Below are 23,647 nucleotides of genomic sequence, written 5' to 3'. Positions count from 1 at the left end.
TCCACACTTAGCTTGTATCCACACCTAGTTGAATCCTAATTGGCCTCCACCGTAGTGCAGAGGTTAGCATATCCACCTATGACGCTGAGCGCCTAGGTTCAAATTCTGGCGAGAACATCAGAACATCGATGGTTATCCCCTCCTAATGCTCACGACATTTGTGAGGTACTATGTCATGCACTGAAGCCATGTAAAAACTTTTCACCAAAAAGGTGTCACACTGCGACATGTCGTTCGGACTCGGCTTTAAAAACGAAGGATATTGAGTTTAAAATTGTATCGGACAGCACTCAGTGATAAGTGAGAAATTGGGTCCTTGTTTCGTAATGGAATGTTCATGGTCATATTTGCATTTGCCTAGTCGAATCCGCACCTACTTTGCTTCCACAATTCGTTCTCATCGCGCTTTCCTTGCATCCACGACTCGTCCGCATCCGAGACTCGTTCACATCTGCGATTCGTCCGCATTCTCGCTTTGCTCGCACCCTCGGCTCATTCGCATCCACGATTCGTCCGCAAACGCGCTTAAATCGCATCCACGAAGCGTTCGCATCGCTAGATAGCTTAGCCGGCAGTAGATAGCTTATTGTAGTGATTCCTGAAACCCTAAATATAATGTTGTGTCTTTATGTCTATAAAGCGCTTAGGTCGCATTCGTGCATCGTTGGATAGCTTATCCGGTAGTAAATAGCTTGTTGTCCCATACATCCTCCCCCTGCTATGGATCTTTTCATCCTGTAGGTCTTGTTGTAGTGATTCATGAAACCATAAATATAAAGTTGTATCTTTAAATGTATCTAGAGAGCGCTTAGTTCCCATCCACGATTCGTCCGCATCCGCGTTTAAATCGCATCCAAGACGCGTTCGCATCGCTTGGTAGCTTAGCCGGCCATAGATAGCTTGTTGTCCTATACATGCTCCCCTTGCTAGAGATCTTTTCATTCTGTAGACCTTGTTGCAGTGATTACTGAAACCCTAAATATGAAGTTGTGTCTTTATATCTGCAGAGCACACCTACCTGCCCCGACCACCAAACTAGAAATCGCTATCACCCAATCCGCCAGCCTCGAATCCAAAACTGAAGACGACGATCTGGAGGACAGCCAGGCTAGCAATCTGTTTACACAAGGAGCGACCGATAATTAGACTTCCGCTACCTATTTCCAACACCATTCATTGTCCACACCGATAGATGATGCTTCCCACCAACACCCACCGAAAGTTCCCTATCAACTACAAATCGACTGCCATCGGTAACCACATTGATCAAAAGCACCAACTAAGGGGGTCTTGAACTCGCGAGGGGCTCACCGTCGAGACTACACCAGCCGAGCCCGCATTAACACCCATACACTCAACCATCCTCCAAGAGGCACTGCTACAACCGAACGCTCTTAAGCAAGAGCCGAAGGCGATAATCTACATAACCCTCGCCACATTTTCACCACCATAGGATGGGTGGTGTAACACCTCGAAAGACCCCATAAAGTACATATAATCTTAATCGTCTCGACGTTCTGAGTCGATCTAGCCTTGTCCGTCCGTCCGTCCGTATGTTGAAATCACGTCAGAGATCGAACGCTTAAAGCTAGCCGCTTGAAATTTTGCATAGGAACTTTATATCGATGTAGGTCGTTAGGGATTGCAAAATGGGCTATATCGATTCAGATTTAGATATAGCTCATACATAAACGGATCTTCAGATTTGACTTGATTTTTTATTTTTTGCTGGTTTGACAGAAGTTTTGTATGTAGAATAAAAGTATGCCCAACAACAAAATTTATTTTGTATACATTTTTAACAGAATCCATGGTGGTGGGTTCCCAAGATTCGGCTTGGCCGAACTTAGTTCTTTTTTCGCAAACTCCTCTTTCAAGTTAAAATCATTTATAATTATATTGTTTTATGCTCGTACACCTAAAATATATAGAACCAAATATTTGGGTTGATTATGCACACTTTGGGGTCTATTTGCATGTTGGTGTTTGGGGTGAAATTGCATTATGATAATACATCCCAAATTCCAAATCACAATTTTATCCCAATTTAATATTGGGGCGCAAAGTGTGTTTATTTTGGGGAGCACTCGCATGCTTTCGGGTGCCTTTATCCAGGGGTCATTTTTCGTAATGAAAAAGCAGCCCCAATTTGGGGCCTTTTTTCATTTTCAATTAAGGACGCAAATTTTTGGGATCACTGTTATGGCGCCACAAATAAATGTCAATGTTATCATAAAAAAATTCGCTTAATCGGTCTATAACCTAATACGCAAATTTGCCAACAAACATTGTATAAACGAACCATGGTGTGTGCTTATGCAGAAGACCTCGTCATTCTCGCTACGGGTAAATTTCTATACACTACATCGGTCATGTCATACCCTCTACCATAGGATGGGGGTATACTAATTTCGTCATTCTGTTTGTAACTACTAAATATTCGTCTGAGACCCCATAAAGTATATATATTCTTGATCGTCATGACATTTTATGTCGATCTAGCCATGTCCGTCCGTCTGTCTGTCGAAAGCGCGCAAACTTTCGAAGGAGTAAAGCTAGCCGCTTGAAATTTTGCACAAATACTTCTTATTAGTGTAGGTCGGTTGGGATTGTAAATGGGCCATATGGGTCCATGTTTTGATATAGCTGCCATATAAACCGATCTTGAGTCTTGACATCTTGAGCCTCTAGAGGGCGCAATTCTTATCCGATTGGAATGAAATTTTGCACGACGTGTTTTGCTATGACTTCCAACAACTATGCTAAGTTAGGCTCAAATCGGTCAATAACCTGATATAGCTGCCATATAAACCGATCTGGGGTCTTGACTTTTTGAGCCTCTAGAGGTCGCAATTATTATTTGATTTGCCCGAAATATTGTACGACGGATTCTCTCATCATCATCAACATACGTGTTTTTTTATTGTCTGAATCGGTCTATAGCCTGATACAGCTCTGCAACATATAATTTAATTGTGGTCCGAATCGGACCATATCTTGATATCGCTCTAATAGCAGAGCAAATGTTTACTTTTATCCTTTTTTTGCCTAAGAAGGGATGGCGGAAAAAGAACTCGACAAATGCGATCCATGGTGCAGGGTATATAAGATTCGGCCCGGCCGAACTTAGCACGCTTTTATTTGTTAGTGGTGCTTTTGGGTGCACGGCGTCTTGGAGCGTGCTTAGGGTGAATCCTAGAAAGACGGAACTGGTCTTATTCACAAGGAAGAGAAGGATTCCGTAGTTCGAACTATCCACGGTGCAGAGGGCAACTTTTGATAGCCTACTCCAAATCGGCTATATTTCTTTACATTATTCTTGATAGTAAATTGGACTGGAACTTAAATAGAGCGCCCGGATAGAGAAAGACTTTTGCGGCTCTTTACTCCTGTCAGAGTCTTATGGGAAGCTGGTAGGGTCTACGACCTAAGTTGATGCACTGGCTGTACTCGCGTTGGTAAAGCCAGTTCTGAGGTGTGGCAGTCATGTTTGGTGGCCGGTAACGCATAAAAGGACATATGTGCGCGATCTAGACAGGGTTAATAGGGTTACCTTGAGATGCATGACTGGGGCTATGGGTACTACTGCGACAAGGTACCTAGAGGTTATGATGGGAATCCAGCCGATTGAATTGTTTATAAAGGAGTCGGCAAAGAGGACTCTGTTTAGACTATCACTCACTGTCATGGCGCCGCATATAAATGTCTTATCGCGTTCCCTGTCGAAACCATCCCGTCCTCTCGAAGTATTTGAGAAGACCTCTCTGCTGTTTTTCGAATAGAAGCATTTAACAGTATGGTCTATAGCTTAATGAATATCCTGCATGGAATTCCAAAAAATTTTAAAACCAAAGAAAATAAATCGCCAACAGGAAATTCTCTTTATATACCAATTAGTTTTCTGAATTATAATTTGTTATAATATTTAATTTGTTTGATTTAAAATTTTGAACGATCTATTAGTTTCAAGTTTACTGTCTACTGTTGATCTGTTTGGCTGCTTGATATTCCATTTTGACAGTGGTTGCCATTAAGGCACCCAGCATTCTGTCCGGTTGAATGGTGTACAATCGCAATTTGAATTTTTTGGAAACATTTGGTAGCAATTGTTTGCAACACCAGAGTCGAAGGTCACTTTGATTGTTGCAGCATGTGATTTGCGGTCGGTCGGTATTGTAGGAGGTTTGGGTTTTATTGTTATCTTGCAAATTTACGAAAAAATACATTTAAATTTTTTTTTACCTTTGGTTTGTGGTGGCATGAGGTAGTTTTGTTTTGTTTTTTTTTTGTCTGTTATTACCGTTGAGCTTAATTTATAAAAAAGTGATTATAATTTATTGGAAAATTGCGGTATTTTCACAGATCATTATGAGTATATTTCAAGCAAAAGTGATTTTTGTTTGGCTAGCGTAATTCTTTTGGTATTTAATTTATGAACTCGTAATAGGATCAAGGATCAATGTCAGTTTTGATTGTTGAACAAATTTTTGGCTAACTGTTGTAGAGTAATGTTAACAAAAGTTAACGAGCCTCAGTTGAAACTCAATGGCTTTTTACAGCAAATGTGAAAATTTTTGGAAGATTTGCTGTTTGTCGCACATTGAAATATTGATCGAAGACCCAACAAAGTAAATATATTCTTGGTCCTCACGACATTCCAATCGATTTAGCCAAGTCCGCCCGTTTGTCTGTCTGTCGAAAGCACGCTAACTTTCCAAGGAGTAATGCTGGGAACTTGAAATTTTGCACAAATACTTCCTATTAGTTTAGGCCGGTTGGGATTGTTAATGCGCTATATCGGACCTTGTATTATACAGGCGCCTTAAAAACCGATCTTCAGATTTGACTTCTTGAGCCTCAATTCTTGTCCAATTTGGCTGAAATTTTGTATGAGATGTTTTGATTTAACTTCCAATAACTGTGCGATGAATGGTCCAAATCGGTTCATGACCTGATATAGCTGTCATATAAACCAATCTCGGATCTTTACTTCTATGGCCTCTACAGAGCGCAACTCTTATCCAACTGAAATGTTGCATGAGGTTTTCTATTTGATTTCCAACAACTGTGCCAAGTATGGTCCAAATCGGTTCCTAAACTGACATAACTGCCATATAAAAAGATTTGACTTCTTGAACCTTAACGTAATGTGTGAGGTGGTGTGGTGCTAACGCAAGGAAATCGGGTGTGAACATCTTAACGGACAGCAAAATTGCCCTAAGGGCAATAACAACCGGGACGGTAAGGTCACAAACAGTCTTGGAGTGTAAGAAGGAGATTAACACCTTCTCTGAGGATGGCAAAATCCGCATCGTTTGGGTGCCGAGCTATAACGGAGTAGGGGGGAATAAAAGGGCAGACGATTTGGCGGTGAAGGCCAGAGGACTGCCGTAAATAAACTTGGTTAACCCGAAGCCTTTCGGTAGGACGGTAGGACGGCGAAAATCCTATGGGGTGACCCGGATCGTGAGAGGATATATATCTGTTGGTATCATAACGGGACACATAGGACTACGAGCCTACTTATGCAAAATCGGTGCGGCAAGCGATAGGATATGTAGGACATGTGGGGAAGATGATAAGACGTTGGAACATTTCCCATATCGCAAGACTTTGTGTTTGTTTGCCTATCCTAGTCTTCCCAATCTTGAAATATTGGGTCCAGCGAATCAGTCGGTAGGATGGAGAAAATCTTATGGGGTGACCCGGATCGTGAGAGGACAAGGCTATTACTGAAAGGAAGTAAGGTGATCAGTATATATTTTGGTATCATAACGGGAGACATAGAACTACGAGTTCTCTTATGAAAAATCGGTGCGGCAAGCGATAGCATGTGTAGAGCATGTGGGGAAGATGATGAGACGTTGGAGCATTTCCCATATCAAAAGACTTTGGGTTTGTTTGCCTATCCTAGTCTTCCCAATCTTGGTCCCGTAGTGCGCCATTGCTTTGGTCTTAGCTAAACTTGTCACGGTGACTTGATCAATGCCAACCAAAAGGAGAGTTCCTTCCTTCTTCTCCCGCCTGCGGAAAATCTTCCATTTATCTGCGGCCAAAACTTGATTTTACTTGCCTAGGTTAGAATCACTAAGACGCTTTCGTCCATTGTGATAACACAGGAACAGAAGAAGGATTATGCCTTCTAGTTCCTACCGTTGAACCATCCACATCGCTTTAAAAAACTTGCGAATGTTCACATCCGTCCTTCGGGCCTGGTCCTGACAATTTAGCTTACATGTTAGCACATTTGCTTAAGAATCCGTCGTGAATTTGCTGTACGCCTTGATAAAGACCGTCTCCTTTGTGAGCTGAGGGATGTCCATCTTTCTCACCAAGTCGATCTTTGCGTACCCTCAGGCAGTGACACTCGCAGCTCATCATCTATTTGAGTGGACCCTCTTCCAAGTTCTACACATGTTCGATAATCCTCTAGTTAACAAGATTCTTCACTTGGGACCGGAATTCTACCGGATGCACTGCTGATATCGATGACTACATAAATCAGCTCATCTCTGTTATGCTTCCTAGCCACTCTGGCGCAAGAGGGCGGCAAAAATACAAATTTGCCCATGAACATTTCATAAGGAATAGGTCCAAACAAACTTCCCACATATCAATGAGTGAGCTCAATGATGAGAGGCCACCTTTTAATAGCCGAGTCCGAACGCTGTGCCGCAGGGCGACATCCATTTGGGGAGAAGTTTTTACATGGCAAAGTGCCTCACAAATGTTGCCAGCATTAGGAGGGAAAAATCACAGCTGAACAATTTTCTGATGGTCTCGCCGGTCTTGGAACCCAAGTCTTCGAACCCAGGCGTTCAGCGTCATAAGCGAACCTGCTAACCTCTGCGTAACGTGACATCCTTTAGTCTTAGCCACGCCTTTAATCTTAGCCACGCCTTTAATCTTAGTCACGCCTTTAATCTGAGCTGTGCCGCAGAGCGACACCTCTTTGGGAAGAAGTTTTTGCACGGCAAAGTACCTTACAAATGTCACCGGCATTTGGAGGGAGTAACCACTGCTGAAAAAAAAGTTTCTGATGTTCTCGCCAAGATTCGAACCCAGGCGTTCAGCGTCAAAGGCGGACGTGCTAACCTCTGCGCTACGGTGGCCTCCTTACATACCTTCAGCGACCATCTTCCCCTTCCGTGATGGCTGTGTCGTCCTTCTGGAGTGCACAGTCTACCATAAAGACTCAGGAGCCATGCGCGCTTCCTTCGTTCCTGTTCCGACTTTGTCTCCCTCCGAAGAACACTGTCTGGAGTCTACATTGCGAGAGGGCAGACTTCATCTTCCCAGAGTACTAGAAAGGGGATAGCTCTTCTATAGCATTTTAGAAGTGTTATGTTCTGCGGGAGATCTGATTCTCTTTCCAGCTTTCGTAGAAGTGTCAGTTCTATCCCTTTCAGCATACTGCACTTTCGCCCAATTGCGCTGCCGGTACATACTCCTCTGTCTCCTTCGTCGTTCTCCGGATCGCTATCTCGGTCAGCTTGTGAGCTTAGCAAAGCCATCGCTCACTTCTGCCGTCATCCCGTTCTCCCCATCTCTTGATTTGGCTGCGATGACTGTTTCATTGACACTGTCTATGTTAGAATCTGAATCGAAACACCACCAATACTTAAAGGCTGGGGAAGAACTGTGCATCCTTTTGGTTTATCCATCTCTTCCATCAGTATTCTGGTGACTGCCTCCTTAGAGTTCCACACATGTTCGAAAATCCGCTCGTTAACCAGCTCCTTCACTTGAGACCGATAATTTTGTGTAATCCTACCAGATGCACTGCTGATATTGATAACTGCATAAGTCAGCTCATCTCCGTTGTGCTTTCCTGTTACTCTGGCGTCGTTCCTGTTACAAAGACGGCTCCTTGCCTTTTTCAGCGACCATCTTCCCCTTCTGTGATGGAAGTCACAGTCTTTTGGAAGTCACAGTCCTCCATGATGACTCAAGAGCCGTGCGCGCTTTCTTCGTTCCTGTTCCGACTCTGTCTCCCTCCGAAGAACACTGTCTGGAGTCTTCATTGTGGGAGGGCCGGCTTCATCTTCCCAGAGTACTTGAAAGGGGAAAGCTCTTTTACAGCATTTTAGAAGTGTTAGTTCTATCCCTTGCTAACCCTTAGTTCTATTCCTTGCAGAGGGAAAAACTCTTTTACAGCATTTTATCAGTGTTATGTTCTTCGGGAGATCTGATTCGCTTTCCAGCTTTCGTAGAAGTGTCAGTTCTATCCCTTTCAGCATACTGCACTTTCGCCCAATTGCGCTGTCGGTACATACTCCTCTGTCCTCTTTCGTCGTGCCCCGGATCGCTTTCTCGGTCTGCTTGTGAGCTTAGCAAAGCCATCGCTCACTTCTGCTGTCATCCCGTTGTCCCCATCTCTTGATTTGGCTGCGATGACTGTTTCATTGACACTGTCGATGTCTGAATCTGAATTGAAAGCACCACCTTTCCTTTAGGGCTGGGGAGGAACTGTACATCCCTCTGGTTTATCCATCTCTTCCATCAGTTAGTCTGATGACTGGTTGTGCGCCTCTTCAGAGTTCCACACATGTTCGAAAATCCGCTCGTTAACCAGCTCCTTTACTTGAGACCGATGATCTTGTGGAACCCTACCGAATGCACTGCTGATATTGATAGCTGCATAAGTCAGCTCATCTCCGTTGTGCTTTCTTGCTACTTTGGCGTAAAAGGACGGCTCCTTGTCTTCTTCAGCGACCATTTTCCCCTTCCGTGATGGCTGTGTCGTCCTTTTGGTAGTCACAGTCCTCCATGAAGACTCAGAAGCCATGCGCACTTCCTTCGTTACTGTTCCGTCTTTGTGTTCCTCCGCAGGACACTTTTTGGAGTCTCCATTGCGGGAGGGCTAGCTGAGTCCTCCCAGAGTACTTGAAAGCGGGGAGCTCTATTTCTTTTTCGAAGAATTGCCTTGAATGTCAGTTCTACCTCTTCCAGCATACTGCATTTTCGCCCGATTGCGCTGCCGGTGCATACTCCTCAGTCTGCTACGGATTGCTTTCTAGGTCTTCTTTTAAGCTTAGCAAAGCCCTCGCTCTCCACTGCCATCATCCCACTGTCCTCATTTCTCGATTAGGCTTCGATAATTGTTTCATTGACACTGTCGATGCTTGAATCGGAAGCACCACCTTTACTTAAAGGCTGGGAACGAGCTACGCATCCCTCTGGTTTATCCGTCTCTTCCTCATTCGTTAGTCTGACGACTGGTTGTGCGCTTGAGGCATCACTCTCGACAGGTGCCAAGGCATCCACACACACCTATAGGAGAGGCGAACAACATGCTACGGTCTGATACCACCAACGCAGCTGTTGGGTATTTGGAGGCCATTCTGAGCCAACTCCGGAAAGGCTTCAACATTTTTCGTAATAGGTCCCTGTTTCGAGACGCATATATTTTTCTTCTGGGAACGAAATGAAAACACCTCAGCTTCACTCAACATATTTATCACTGATGTTATACTCGTATTTGAGCCCGTTTATATTCTCCTGTTGAATAAAACTGGATCGACTGCCCATTCGGTATGATAAATTGGATGGACTCACTCAGGTCCAATTATAGATGTTTACCTATTCTGTCTCTCCGATCACATTGCTTCTACATTTTTCAATACCATACAAAACTATCTCATTTAAATCACCTATAGTACATATAGATCCCATTGAAAACCACTTATTCCTTTCGAATCTAAACAACTCATGTTGCACTAGTACTAAGCATTTGTTGCAATAATAATACATTGCATTGATTTTAAACATCGACCATAACAACAATTTTAAATTCCGGTTTAATCTTTAAGTGACTTCACCAATATAAACCAACCAGCCAACCAACCAACTAACCAGACTGAGGTTTAGTGCAACTCATTGGAATCATGCATTTATTTTTGTGGATTCTTATCTGTGTCACATTAAATTTTATAGAGATCAATAGTTCAATGCTGACACAGTTGATATGGCAGCAGCGGCGCAGGTTTAAGTAAAATCTTACGTAATTCCTCCGAAAAATTCCTTGCGAACAAATTATTGACACTTTAGTCGCAAACATCGTTGCTACAAACTGTGGTAAGTGCATGTTGCACTTGTGCCGACCAGCAAGTAACATGAACTCCTTGTTTTTAGGGGAAGAAAAGAAATATCCATATCAGAGACATAAACTAAGTCCAGGCAAGTTGGCTTAAGCTGCCAATACCAATACTAACCAGAGTGCCACTTAGAGATCATCTCGAACGCCAGCTTTGAAGGTATCGTACTACCCAAGTAATGTAAAACATTTGTGTGTCTGTCTTTGCTCACATTGCAGATGCAAGTTCACAACTAGGCGACCACCCTGCTATCACCACCCAAAATTTTGTACTACAAAGAATCACCACAGAATTGCGCAGAAAAAATCGTTTTGCTATGTCGACACTCTTTTTGGCCAAACATAAAATTTCAATTATCCTACCTAGCAATAAATGTAGACCCGAAACAAATGGAATATTTGGACAATTTGAAAAAGCATCTTTGGCATCATGGTGCAGCAGTTAAGACGCACCATGCAGAAGTACATATAAGTAAACGTTGCCAGCTATAAAGCCTTCACCCCTCTCTCTCTCTCTCTTTTACTATCTCACTCTACTCTATTTCAGTAACCATAAATGATCGTGAAATAGGTGTTGAATGTAATGAAAGTGATTTTTATGGCGATTAATGTTTCAATAAATGTTTTGCCTCGTTAAACACGTTTAGTAACATTTATTATCACATTGCCAAGGCATCATCAGATACTGCAATCATTGCACTGTGATGCGAAGAGAAAAAAATTTGTGTGGTTGCCCAAAAAGTAATTGCGGATTATTTAAAAAAAAGTAAATGCATTTTTAATAAAACTTAGAATGAACTTTAATCAAATATATTTTTTTTACACTTTTTTTCTAAAGCAAGACAGAAGAAAGAATGCAATTACAGAGTCACAAGCCGTTGAAAAAATTTGTCAACGCCGACTATATGAAAAATCCGCAATTACTTTTTGGGCAAACCAATATTATTACTGAGGTCAGTGTTGACGTTTTGGGGGTTTTCTACCAAATTGGTGGGATTTACTGTAAATACATTCTTCAAAAATAGAGATATTACTTCAGGTTAGGTTTAAGTGCCATCAGACTCACTTAGACGTTTTCGTCCATTGTGATACCACAGGAACAAAAGAAGTTCCTACTGTTGAACCATCCAGATTGCTTTAAAAAGCCCAATAACTTGCGAATGTTCACATCCGCTAAATCAAACAGGTTCTCAAAGAAATGAGATCCTAAAGTGGAACTCCTCCTAATTGCTAGTGCGGGACACACATACAGAAGGTGTTCTATAGTCTCTTGTTCTTCAATGTCCTCACAGCTTCTGCAAGTGTCGTTGCTGGCAACCATCAGTCTGTCAGCATGTTTTCCGATTAGACAGTGACCTGTCATGACGGACACAATGACTGAGACATCTGTTCTAGCCAATGACAGCAAAGCGGTAATCTAGACCTCTTCAAGTCTAGATTAGGCCACATAGTTTTGGAATACTCACAGCCCCCTCTTTGTGATCATCTATCATTCGGTGTTCTTCTGGCCTGGTCCTGAAAACTTTGCTTACATGTCGCTAGAGGCGCAAGCTCGTCCGCTTTACAGTTCCCTAGTATATCTTTGTGGCCCGGCACCCAGAACAGGTGAATTTTGAACTGTTCAGCCATCTCGTTGAGAGATCTGCGACAGTCGCGAGAGGTTTTTGTGTTCAGAAATAAGTTCTCCAGAGATTTAATGGCTTCCTGGCTGTTTAAGAAGATATATATGCCAATCGTCGTTATATGACATTATATCTCAGCCATTCCACCACTTCCTTTATTGCAAGGATCTCCACTCGATACACACTGCAGTGGTCGGGTAAACTTTTCGATATCATCAGTTCTAGATCTATAGAGTACACCGCAAAGCCCACCTGGTCGTTTAGTTTGGAACCATCCGTATAGAAGTCTATGTAACTTCTGTTACAAGGGATATCGTAGTTCCAATCGGTTCTATAAGGAATAGTGGTACACTAATTTTTATCAAAAAGCGGCTCAGGTAAGGTGTAATCCACACTGCCTGGATCGGATATTGTATCAAGGATAACACAGTGTCCGTAGCCATCAAATGACCAATGAGAAAGCTCCCTTAACCTCACGCCAGTGGTCGCTGCAATTTGTCTAGCCACAATGTGCAAAGGCATAAGATGTAACATTAAATTCAGTGCATGTTACAAAGGACGGTAAATTTGTCATCTTTTGGGAAGAAATGGTCCCCCAGAAACTTGGTCCTGAAAATGGGTATCAATTTCGAGCTCTACTCCCCAATACAATTCATTTGAGCTCTCTTTGCCATGGTCGGCAAATATGTCCGATTTAGGGGTGTTTTGTGGACTGAGGTGATGCCCCAAACACTTAGTTCTTGAAAAATATCAGCATCAGGCTCTTCTCGCAAACATCATTTACGATATTTAAACCCCATATTGCCATTGGCTTAAGGGAGGTTTTGAGACGTTCTCCAAACATTTGGCTCCAAACGGCCCCCAACCACTTGATCCCACATTTGTATGATTTGCATATCAGATTCCTATTATACTCTCAAATACCTTTTATATGAGACCCATATTGCCATGGTCATAAATAAGTCCTGGTGGGTTACTACCCATCTCCGAGATCTGGTGTTTTTGAAAATTAGGGTAAGGGGAGGGTCCGCCAAACTTCAGATATCGAAAAATTAAGTACCCTATTTTCACCACGGGTCCATAGTGCACCATCTATGAAAATGTTAAGAAAATTGACTGAGCCTCAGTAAACACAATTCAATTTGTATACCTTCCACCATAAAATGGTCGAAATATGCGTCTAAGATCTGGTCATGTCCGTCCGTCTGTCTGTCGAAAGCACGCTTACTTTCGCAGAGGTAAGGTTAGGCGCTTTAAATTTTACAAAAATACTTCTTATTAGGGTAGGTCAGATGGGGTTGTAAATGGGCCATCGGTCCATGTTTTTATATAACTGCCATATAAACCGATCTCCAGATTAAACTTCTTGAGCTTCTAGAGGGCGCAATTCTTATTCAATTTGGCAGAATTTGTGTATATGTCGTTTTCTGTTTTATTGAGGAAACGTAGTGCGTCCATTTGGCGCACCTTCGTCTTTCTCGTGAACAGGCATATTTCAGTCTTCTCTGGGTTAACATTTATCTAGCCCAGTCATATGACATATGCCATTGGTCTAGCCCAGTCATAGCTGGTACGGATCCTTACCCCTAAGAAGTATTATAACATCATCTACATAGCAGGCGGGTTCAAATCCCTCATCAGTCATCCGTAGTCACCCAAAGTAGTGGCGATAAAATGGCACCCTGTGGCGTGCCCTGTGCTACTTTCTCCCTTATATTTATGTCATGGGACACACAGTTTATCCACCTTTTCTAAGCATATGGTTTATCCAGTCTCTGAAGACCCGTTCCACCCGGTACTGGTCTAAGGACTGGGTCAATATGTCGGTCCACACATCGTTTAACGCCCCCTCGATATCAACGCAAACCGACAATGGGTACGTCTCGGCATTAAGGGATTCTTCTATTTTATGCACAACCTCGTGCAGAGCAGTCTCCACCGACCTTTCCTTGACAAATGCATTCTGTTTGTATTTAAACAGTTCGCAGGATGACCTACTCTTTATCATGGTATTCACAATACGTTCCATGGTTTTGTCTGTAGGCCTATGGTTTCGCATAACTTGCCTTGCCGGGCTTGAGTATAAATACCACCCCTGCATTCTGCCAGGCTTGAGTATAAATACCACCCCTGTATTCTGCCAGGCTTTCGGAGTATATGCAAGTCTTAGGCACGGTGGCTTAAGGTCAGATGGGGCGCCAGATAGTGCGCCTCCTTCTGTAGTTACGCCGGAAATATTCCATCAGGTCCGGGTGGTTTGAGGCTCCTCAAGGCTTCTTTGACCATAACTTCTGTTATGATTAGCCTTCGATCAACCTCAATATTCCAATATTCAGGTGTCTCCGCGAGTTCCGTCGTATCCTGTGGAAATGAGTTTTCATCAAAAGCCTCAACATTTCCTCTGTTGTCGCTGCTCTCACTGCCATGTGGTCTACTAACGTTTCAGTTTGGACATGGGTTTTTTGAGAGAAACTTTTTCATCTCGGCGGCGTCATAAACGCTATCGACCTGCTCGTAGAAAAACTTCCTGGAGGTACGTTTTGCAGCTCTGGTAATCTTATTGTATTCCTTGAGCCGTGTGTAGTACACATCCCAGTAAACTTCCGCTTTTTTTTGGCGGCGAGCTCTGTTATAAAGTCTGCGGACCTCTTTCCCAATGTTGCGAATCTAACCGATCATCCAGGGTTTTTCTTGGACTGATTTCCTTTCTCAAAGAGGACAACTATCTTCGAAAAACTCCACTAGTAATCCTAGTCGTAATCCTGTAGATATTGTCGTTAATGTCTTTAATGCTTGAACAATCTAAATTATCTTGTCTAAGTCTTTTTCTGAGTTGTCTTCCGAATTTTGGCCAGTTGGTTTTACTTAATCCGGAAGCTTACCGCATTCAGCGCTGGCCATGCTAATCTAAACCTTTTGTAGCGATGGTCTAATGAGGAATGCTCCATGGAGACCCTCCAATCCTGAACCTCGGTACTTCCGCATGAAATATGGTGAGTTCGCCTCGCACCGTATTAGAACCTCATTTCCTGTCTATTTTGCTTTTCTTACCAACCCCACCTAAGTGTCGGTGTCTGTTAGCCGCGAAAGCTGGGAAATGACAAAGGAAATACTCCAACGTCTTATCATTTTCCCCACATGCCCTACACATGCTATCATACGTGAGCTCGTAGTTTTATGTGTCCCCTTATGACACTGAAAGTTATACTGATCTCATTCCTACTTCTTTTCAGTAATAGCCCGTCTTCTCACAATTTGGATCTACCTTTAGAATTTTCGTTTTCCTGCCGACCGATCGGTAGAGCGTTCGTTGCCCACGCCTTTTACTCGGACTGCGTCGACCCAAAAGGCTGTGGGTTTATCAAGTTTATTGACGGCACTCCTTTGGCCTTTACTGCGAAATGGCCCGGAAGGCGTTTATTTCCTTCTTACTCTCCATACTGTTCTTGACTGCACCGTCCTGGTGTTATTGCCATAATGGCCAGTTTACTGTCCGTAAAGATGTTCACACTTCACACGTTGGCACCATACCACCTCACGCATTCTGTAATCGATCGTATCTTCGCCTGGAGGACCGTATTATGGTCAGGCTGTCGAAAACAGATCGAAATCCCTGGATTTCGGCATGGTAATACCCGAGTTTTATTAATCGAAGACTGTGCCTCTTCCATTCCTTCCAGGTTTCCTATTGTCGCATCGATTATATCGCGACGGTACGACCTGCTCCCATCATCTATCCATTCTCCTATCGCCTTAAGTCTCATAGCCGCAGTCGCTACCTCCCACTTAATTTATATGTCAATGGGTCGGATATCTAGTGTGGTATGGGGCGTGGTCCTCATCGCTCCGCCTATGCCAAGACAACATTTTCTCTTAACCTGTTGTATTATCCTTACGTTGCAGGATAATACAATAATTCCACCAAACTACTGAGGCGTATGTAAGTATTGGTTAGAGATAACTCTTTGAAATTTTGAATGGCTAGAAATGAGGTGTTTAGAAGGTCACATGATTTGAAATCCGAAATGCTGAGGGGCCTTCAAGGAGGTGCCCGAACTACCCAGGACGTTGAAATTGTACACATAATCTCGTTAACCTCAACTCCAACCATTCAAACGACAAATTTTTACTAGTTCGTTTTTCGATTCAATCTCACTTTGCGGCGTCCACCAGACTAAAACACTATATAGTATAATAGGTCTGACAACTGTGGTATATAATCAATGCATTACACTCGGTTTACACCCCCCAACCATTGCCACTTGGGACTTTTACCGATACATAGGGCAAATTGCCTTTCTCGCTCTTTCTAGTAATGTTGGATTTAAAGTATAATTTTCTTTCCCACATAACACACAAAGGTGGAACAATTTCTCCTTCATCAATTTCTCCAACAATTTCTCCAACAATAGCTCCTTCATCGGCATACACGATTAGTTTCACACCGATTTTTTTCAGAGACAATTTATAGTCTGATTGGTGTCCAATTTTCGCGAAATGAAGGCCAGCGATAGGATAGCTGCAACAAGTTGCAAAATATGCACTAAGTTCCACTGTTTGCGTCTCTGAAAACTATAGACATTTTCGGTTCCAACTGGCGTCTGAAGATGCGCTGTCGAACTACTATTCGAAATGAGCTAGGAAAAAAAAAGTAGATCGTAGAAAAAGCTTACGATCATGTAATGCTCACTTTGGTGTTAGTTATTCATTTGGCTGAAGCAATCACAATAACTGCTCGTATGTATCACAAATTGTTAGCGCTGATGATGTTAGAGAGGTTAAAATTCGGTTGCTCATTGGTAGCGTCTGGCGTATTTTTAACTTCAACATTATCGCCAAAAAAAAAATAACCATGACATGGCAGCAAAAGACAAGCTAAGTCAGCTAGTTGTTGCCACCAGAAGTTGCTGCCGTCAATGTCTAGAGAAGAAGATGCCTTACGAGGATTTCCTCCTCTAGTTGATCTGGTTTTTCTTTGTTACACATGACTTCTGCTCTGCCTATGGCATCAATTGGGCATAATGGCTACAGCAGTGCTGCGGTGCTATGTTTCTGGCACCTCCAACGAGCAGGCAACCAACAAACCTATTAACATTTTGTTATGTTTATAAAAATTGGCTTTTTATGTTTTCATATTACGACGATCCGCACAAATGTTTTGGCATGGCTAAAAATAGGTTCTCATGTGTCGTTTTGCAGCAACTGGTGGCAGCAGTTGGTGGTGGTGGTGGTGATCGTTTTTGCATACTCACCGCCGCCATTGCCATCCGCGGCAGGCGATACTACGCCATCTCGTTTCCCATATCTATTGGCTGTAAATCGACGTTTTGTCGAGGGGTGTCGAAAAAGTCGTTGTTTTATTGCCTGTTCCAAGATTTGGTGTTGAATATCGATATCTGGAGCTCTTTTTTTGTTCGGTTAGTTGGTGGCTTAGTTTTTATTGTTTGCTGTGGCACAGGTTTGTAATTTAGAATTTGATTTTAATTGTCTGCCTTGGTTTTTTTCTTCGGTTTTTCGGTTTCGGTTAGAGTCTCTTTCCGAGGTGGTTTTCGGTGGTAAATGGGTTCATTAGGTACATTAATTTGATCACGTTTTTGTAATCAAATACGAATGCAGCGTGCATTCGTCGTAACCCATAGAGGTGTGTAATTCAGGTGTTTCACCGTCTCCTCCATAAGCTCCACGATTTTGAGGAAGAAATCTAAATAACAGCCGCTTTTAATTGAAATCATTGCAATGCCAATTTGTAAAATCAAATTTATTAATTTGTATTTCTGTGCAGCGCTTTTTTTAACCAGCTACTTGTTAATTTGCCAATACTTAAGATATGCCATCGAGATGTTCGTGTTAGGTCAACCTGGTGTTGGTCTAGTTTCGTTGTTCTAGGAATTTTCAAATTAATGATGCATACAAGTTGAATCATCTATGACTTCAAATATGAGTAGTGTTTTCTAAGAAATAAGACATTAAAAAGCTAAATCATTTCTGTAAAAGAAACTTAACATAGAGTAGTGAGATTGGCCAGGATTTGGTCGAGAAAGAAAAATATATTCTCTTACGACAAATGGCAAACGCATGGACAAGAGACTCAAGGACTGTCATCCTTATTTTTCAATAATCGACTGGAAGATTGCTATGTTGGATGAAACTGACACAAACCTCCACATTGTTAAAGTCTGGCAACTTGCTGGGAGTGGATAACCCTCTACTTCGGTTTTGATCCGGAGGAGAAAACTACGAGACATGAACCCACAGGCGCTCTATGAGTGTTTCAAGAGTCGAGAGCACACTTTCTCCTATCTGATAATAATTTCATAAGTTTCAGCCTTGTAAAAGTACTGCAAATGTAGTCACTCCGCCAAACAAATAGAAGGTGAATTGGGAATAGGTTCGGTTAGGTTGAAAAGATGGTGCAGATATTAATCCGCGCCACCACGCCAACATGGACATACACCATAACCAGTAATCGACTTGTTGTGCGCTCTAAATACAAACAAAAAGTAGGTTTGGTTAGATTAGGTTAGGTTGAAAGGAGGATGCAGATATAAATCTACCCCATGCCACTATGGACATACACCTAAGCCAGCAATCGGATTGTTGTGCGCCCTAAATACAAAAAAAGTAATCTCGAAAAAGAAAATTTCAAGTTAGGAATTCCGTACTACTTACAAAATCCTTAATTTTTTTCCATGCCACTTCCTTATGTTGGTTCATGTCTGGTATAGTTTCCCCACCTAGGTGCCGGTATCTGTTAGACGCGAAAGCCGGCAATGACAAAGAGAATGCTCCAACGTCTCATCACCTTCCTCGCATGGCCTACACATGCTATCACTTGCCGCACCGATTTTACATAAGTGAGCTCGTAGTCGTATTTGTTCCGTTATGACGCCTAAAGCTATACTGACCTCCTTCTTACTTCCTTTCAGTAATAGCCCCGTCTTCTCACGATCCGGATCACCCCATAGGATTTTCGCCGTTCAACCGATTGTTTCGCTATTCCACAGTGTGACATGGGCGTTTGTCACCCTTACTTACTTTAATTGGCTATGACAGAACATTTGTTCCAATAGTCCAACATAGAATGGCGTTCCAAGCGCCTCAATCTTCTGCGCTCATTCTAAAATCCGTGACACCAAGTTTTAAGGTGTCTTCCACCACTTGATCTTTCCATCGGGCTTTTGGTCTTCCCGGCTTGCGTGTACCACCGTGTTTGTCTTTAAAAGACTTCTTTGCAGGAAATCTTCTTAAATCATTTTGAAAACATGACCTAGCCAACGCAGCCGTTGTATTATGATACGTGATACTATGCTATCGTGGTTCATACGACGCTAATATTCCCCATTAAAGCAAACTGGTCCATATATTTTACGAAGAATCTTTCTCTCAAACACTCCAAGACCTGCCTCGCCTGCTTTCACAATTATCCATATCTCAGAACCATATAACAACACGGGTAGTATCAGTGTCTTGTATAGTGTAATCTTCGTCTGTCAAGAGGTGGCCTTGTTTCTAAATTGCCTAGGTAGATAAAGTTGTAGACAATCTCAAAGTTGTGGTTCCAAACTTTCCCCATTTTCTTTATCTGATTAGTTGTACAAGGCGTTTTGGGAGAACCATCCTATTCGTCTTATCTCCATTTACTGCGAGACCCATTTTCACTGACTCCCATTCCATTCTTTCAAAGGCTGCAGTTACTACTTCCGGTGACCGGCCTAAGTCTTATTAATTTTGCAGGAATACCAATCTCAGACATGGCTTGAAATACCTTTAAACGTATAGGGCTATCGGAAGCGGATTTGTAGTCAACAAGGAGATGTCAGGTGTTGAGTTGTCCTTCTCGGGTCTTTTCCAGGATTTGGCGCAGTGTGAATATCTGGTGTATTTACCAGGTCTAAAGCCGCATTGATAGGACCCAATTACCTCATTGACTTTAGGTTTTAATCTTTCACACAGTACGCTCGAGAGTATCTTGTATGCGATGGGGAGGAGACTTATTCCTCTGTAGTTGGCACATTCCGTCTAGTCTCCTCTTTTGTATACGGGACATAGTTTGCTGAAGTTCCAATCATCGGGTATGCGTTCTTCTAGCCAGATTGCGCAGACAAGCTCATGCATACGTCTTATCGTTGTATCACCTCCGGTTTCAAATAGTTTAGCGGGTAACCCGTTGGCTCCTGCTGCCTTGTTGTTCTTCAGTGGGGTCACTGCTCCTTGGACCTCATTCTGACTAGTAGGTAAACATTCTACACCATCATCAGGGATTGGTATCCGATCCCAAATCGTCGGACACTTAGCAGTTGTGTAAAATGTTCTTTCCATACCCTCACTATGTAGATTTCCTTCTTTGTCTCTGAGGAGGATGTGCCTACACAAAAGCCATCGGTTGACTGACTCCTGTACCTCCAATTCGCTCACATTCACGTCTTTCAATTTTCTTCTTCTTTCTGCGGAATAGAGTTTCTCCTCTCACCTTTTCTCTCTGCTCTGTGTGCCGCATTCATGGCTTCAGTAGCATCTCGACACTCTTGGTCGTACCATGGGCTTCTTGGGGAGGGTTCCGGTACCCAAGTATGGATTTCACGGTATTTTCCATGAAGTGGGCAATGGTTGGCCACAACGCCATTATATCATCGGAACAAGGAGTTGTTTGCAGCTTTTCAATGTCTAGCTTCCGTGCAGTGTCAGATCGTACTTTCCTCGCCATGCTCAAATGAGTGCGACGATCCTTTGCTGCAACAAGGTAATGATCCGAATCTTTATTCGCTCCACGGATTGTGTTTTGATCGGGTGACAGCCTTGTGGCTTTATGAATATTTTTATGTTAAAATCTGGTGCTGTTAACTACAATGTTTTTTGTCGCGGCGAAATCTACTAGCCTCAATCCATTATCGGACGTTATCTCGTGGAGGCTAAATTTTCCGACTGTTGGACCAAAGATGTCTTCCTTCCCTATCTTCGCATTAAAATCTAACAGGACGATTCTAATATCATGGGAGGGGCAGCGGTCATATTCCTTCTCTAGGCGTTCGTAGAAAATATCGTTGGTCTGCTCGTCCTTTCTTCCGTCGGCGCATGAACACAAATATATTCGTCGGGGCATGGAATAAAAATATTCTTATGGTGTTTCAGACTCCGACTAACCACAAATCCATGGCCAAATTCATGCCTCGCGTCATGGCAGCTATTGTATAGTTCGTTAAAGCCTGTAAGGCGGTACTATCTGTCTTGTACTTCCCCAATGCATTCCCCAGCGCGTATAACGCACCTTCTCTATAGAGAGTGCAGACATTCCAGGTGCAGATCCGCAGATAATGGTCCTTTTATCGTTTGCGTGGGTCATCAACGTTAGGGGGATCCGTATTTACTATTCTTTAGTTTCTCAGATCAAATCTTATAGTTTTCCGGGGGCGGGTTAGTAGCCTAGCACCCCAACCGCATGAGTTTTGTGGGATCGCACATGTATCTCTCGATGTCGCGAGCCGCTTGCTTCAAGATCCAAGGCTCGCCTCCAGCCGCTCCTAACCTGGGAACAGACACTGATTTTGGCCATTGGTTATTTGAAGGCGCCAAAAACTCGCCTTGTTATATCGAGTGTTATTGGCACTCAGTATATGAATAAGAGCCAGTGCCACCTGACCCCCTCACTGAGACTCCCCTCTCGAAATCACTGACAGCCCGCGGCCGCATTTGCAGCTACTCCTCCTCTTGGGGACGCGCCCGGGAGCTTTCAGCTAAGCTTCCCTTGATAACGATGGAAACCAAGCAAGTCGGAGCTCAAGGTTCCAGCCTGGCATAATAAGGGGGTATTGGATAAAGGACTAAAGGGTTATCTACATTGCTTAAGTCTGGCAGATTGCTGGAAGCAATAAATCCTCTACCTCGCACTTGATCAGGAGGAGAAGACTTCGAGACCTCACAAGCGAGTCGAGTTGAGAACTGTCGCTGGGGAATCACCTTGTCCTATTTGATAATTATTTCATTAGCTTGAGCCTTGTGAAAGTACTGCAGATGTAGTCACTTCGCAAAACAAATAGAAGGTGAATTGGGAATAGAGATAAGTTTCAGCACAGATTCTGCAGCGCTGGTACCACAATGTACTTAAATGTCTAGGTGAGTCTAATCGCAGACTGCCACTTAAACCTAAAATAAGCCTAAAGTTGAAATCAAATGCCAATCTATACCAGTTATAAGCACTATATACTAACCTAACGGCGATATTGTGACGATATCTACAATTTACATTAACCTCATTAACATTAACCATGATAGTAGACCTGAACAAATTTATGATAATCCCTCAATTTTTCATTTCATTATTTCACTTGATTGAGCAAATAGCAGGTTCTTATCGAACCAACATTTTGAATAGAAACTAAAAGTGGTTTTTAGTCTACAATATTGACAATACAGAAACTGTCATTCAGTGTTCATTAAAGTAATCTGCCACCAGTCAATTGTAGGTGGATATGGTCTAGTAAGTACTACATCTATTTAAATTACTACGTGTGTTTGTGGTTTAAAAAATGAAAACAGTAGTCGATTAGAATGACATTGCATTAAAAAAAAAGATTTAATTCCCTGGGATTATTAAAAGTATTAGCGCTCAATTACTCGTATTCTACAAGTATACAAAAAGTGTTGGCAACAATATGAAATGGTTGCATTCTAATTACCACAACATTGGCCTAGACTCCATTGGCCATGTATTGTTGTTAATCATAAAAAATAATATCTAGCACACACAGTGGTGTTTGTCCTGTGGACACACCTTGCTACTCCCTCGTTTGCATATCTGTTTTTGTATTTTTTTCATTATTTCAAATATAATTTTAATTTGTAAAAGCCATTGCAGCCAGAATATAATTTAATTCTGTGGACCATAATGTTTTGCCGCACTGCATGTGTTGTCATTCAATTCGATTACAAGCTTGTATGGTCGCTTTATATTTATGAATGAAATAAAATTAATTCGCTTTTGGTATCAGTGATTACTTTTTCGCGCCCTTTATCGTTAAAAAGGGATATATTTAGTGCGTTGGTGAATTTGTAACAATTTGTTAAATAGAACAAAACGGTTTTGGATATCAATGAAATTCTTTATTCCTGTGAAAGTACTCGATTTCTCGATTCCTTTTTTATTGCCACCACGGGCATGCTTGCAGAAGTCCAAATGTCCGCTCTACCCAATTTTCGACGCATATTAGGTGTGATGGCTTCAAGGTTGGTATGTTGTATTTGAATCGTATTTATTGCGAAAACGCCTCTATGATACAACTTCGACATTAACCACGCTCGACAATTCTGTCTATGAGCTGTACTTCTCCCAATGCATGTGTTTTCTTGTATTGACATATTTTTTCTGTCTGCGACAATTACACTACTTCCATAGTGCACATGACTCTGTGCATCTGTTGGAAGTTGTATTGATTTATTGCGAAAACACCTCTATGATACAAATACGACATTAACCACGCTCGACAACTCTGTCTATTAGCTGTACTTCTCCCAATGCATGTGTTTTCGTGTATTGACATATTTTGTATTGACATATTTCTGTCTGCGACAATTACACTACTTCCATAGTGCACATGACTCTGTGCATCTGTTGGAAGTTGTATTGATTTATTGCGAAAACACCTCTATGATACAAATATTTACGACATTAACCACGCTCGACAACTCTGTCTATTAGCTGTACTTCTCCCAATGCATGTGTTTTCGTGTATTGACATATTTTGTATTGACATATTTTTGTCTGCGACAATTACACTACTTCCATGGTGCACATGACTCTGTGCATCTGTTGGAAGTTGTATTGATTTATTACGAAAACACCTCTATGATACAAATACGACATTAACCATGCTCGACAACTCTGTCTACTAGCTGTACTTCTCCCAATGCATGTGTTTTCGTGTATTGACATATT

General features: G+C 42.3%; 1 protein-coding gene across 1 annotated transcript in view; it reads left to right on the top strand.

The window, feature by feature from the left end:
* Positions 1–5,610: 5,610 nt before the first annotated feature.
* The window catches only part of LOC106086208 (aspartate--tRNA ligase, mitochondrial), a 340,688-nt gene continuing 322,651 nt past the window's right edge, over positions 5,611–23,647 (top strand). Inside the window, exon 1 of the mRNA XM_059365364.1 lies at positions 5,611–5,622. The gene's annotated coding sequence lies outside the window, so the exon portion shown is untranslated. The remainder of the gene's footprint in view (positions 5,623–23,647) is intronic.

Source organism: Stomoxys calcitrans, chromosome 3 (genome assembly GCF_963082655.1).
Source record: "Stomoxys calcitrans chromosome 3, idStoCalc2.1, whole genome shotgun sequence".
Lineage (NCBI taxonomy): Eukaryota > Metazoa > Arthropoda > Insecta > Diptera > Muscidae > Stomoxys > Stomoxys calcitrans.
The sequence above is the reverse complement of the archived record's forward strand: the minus strand, read 5'-3'. Positions and strand labels throughout refer to the sequence as shown.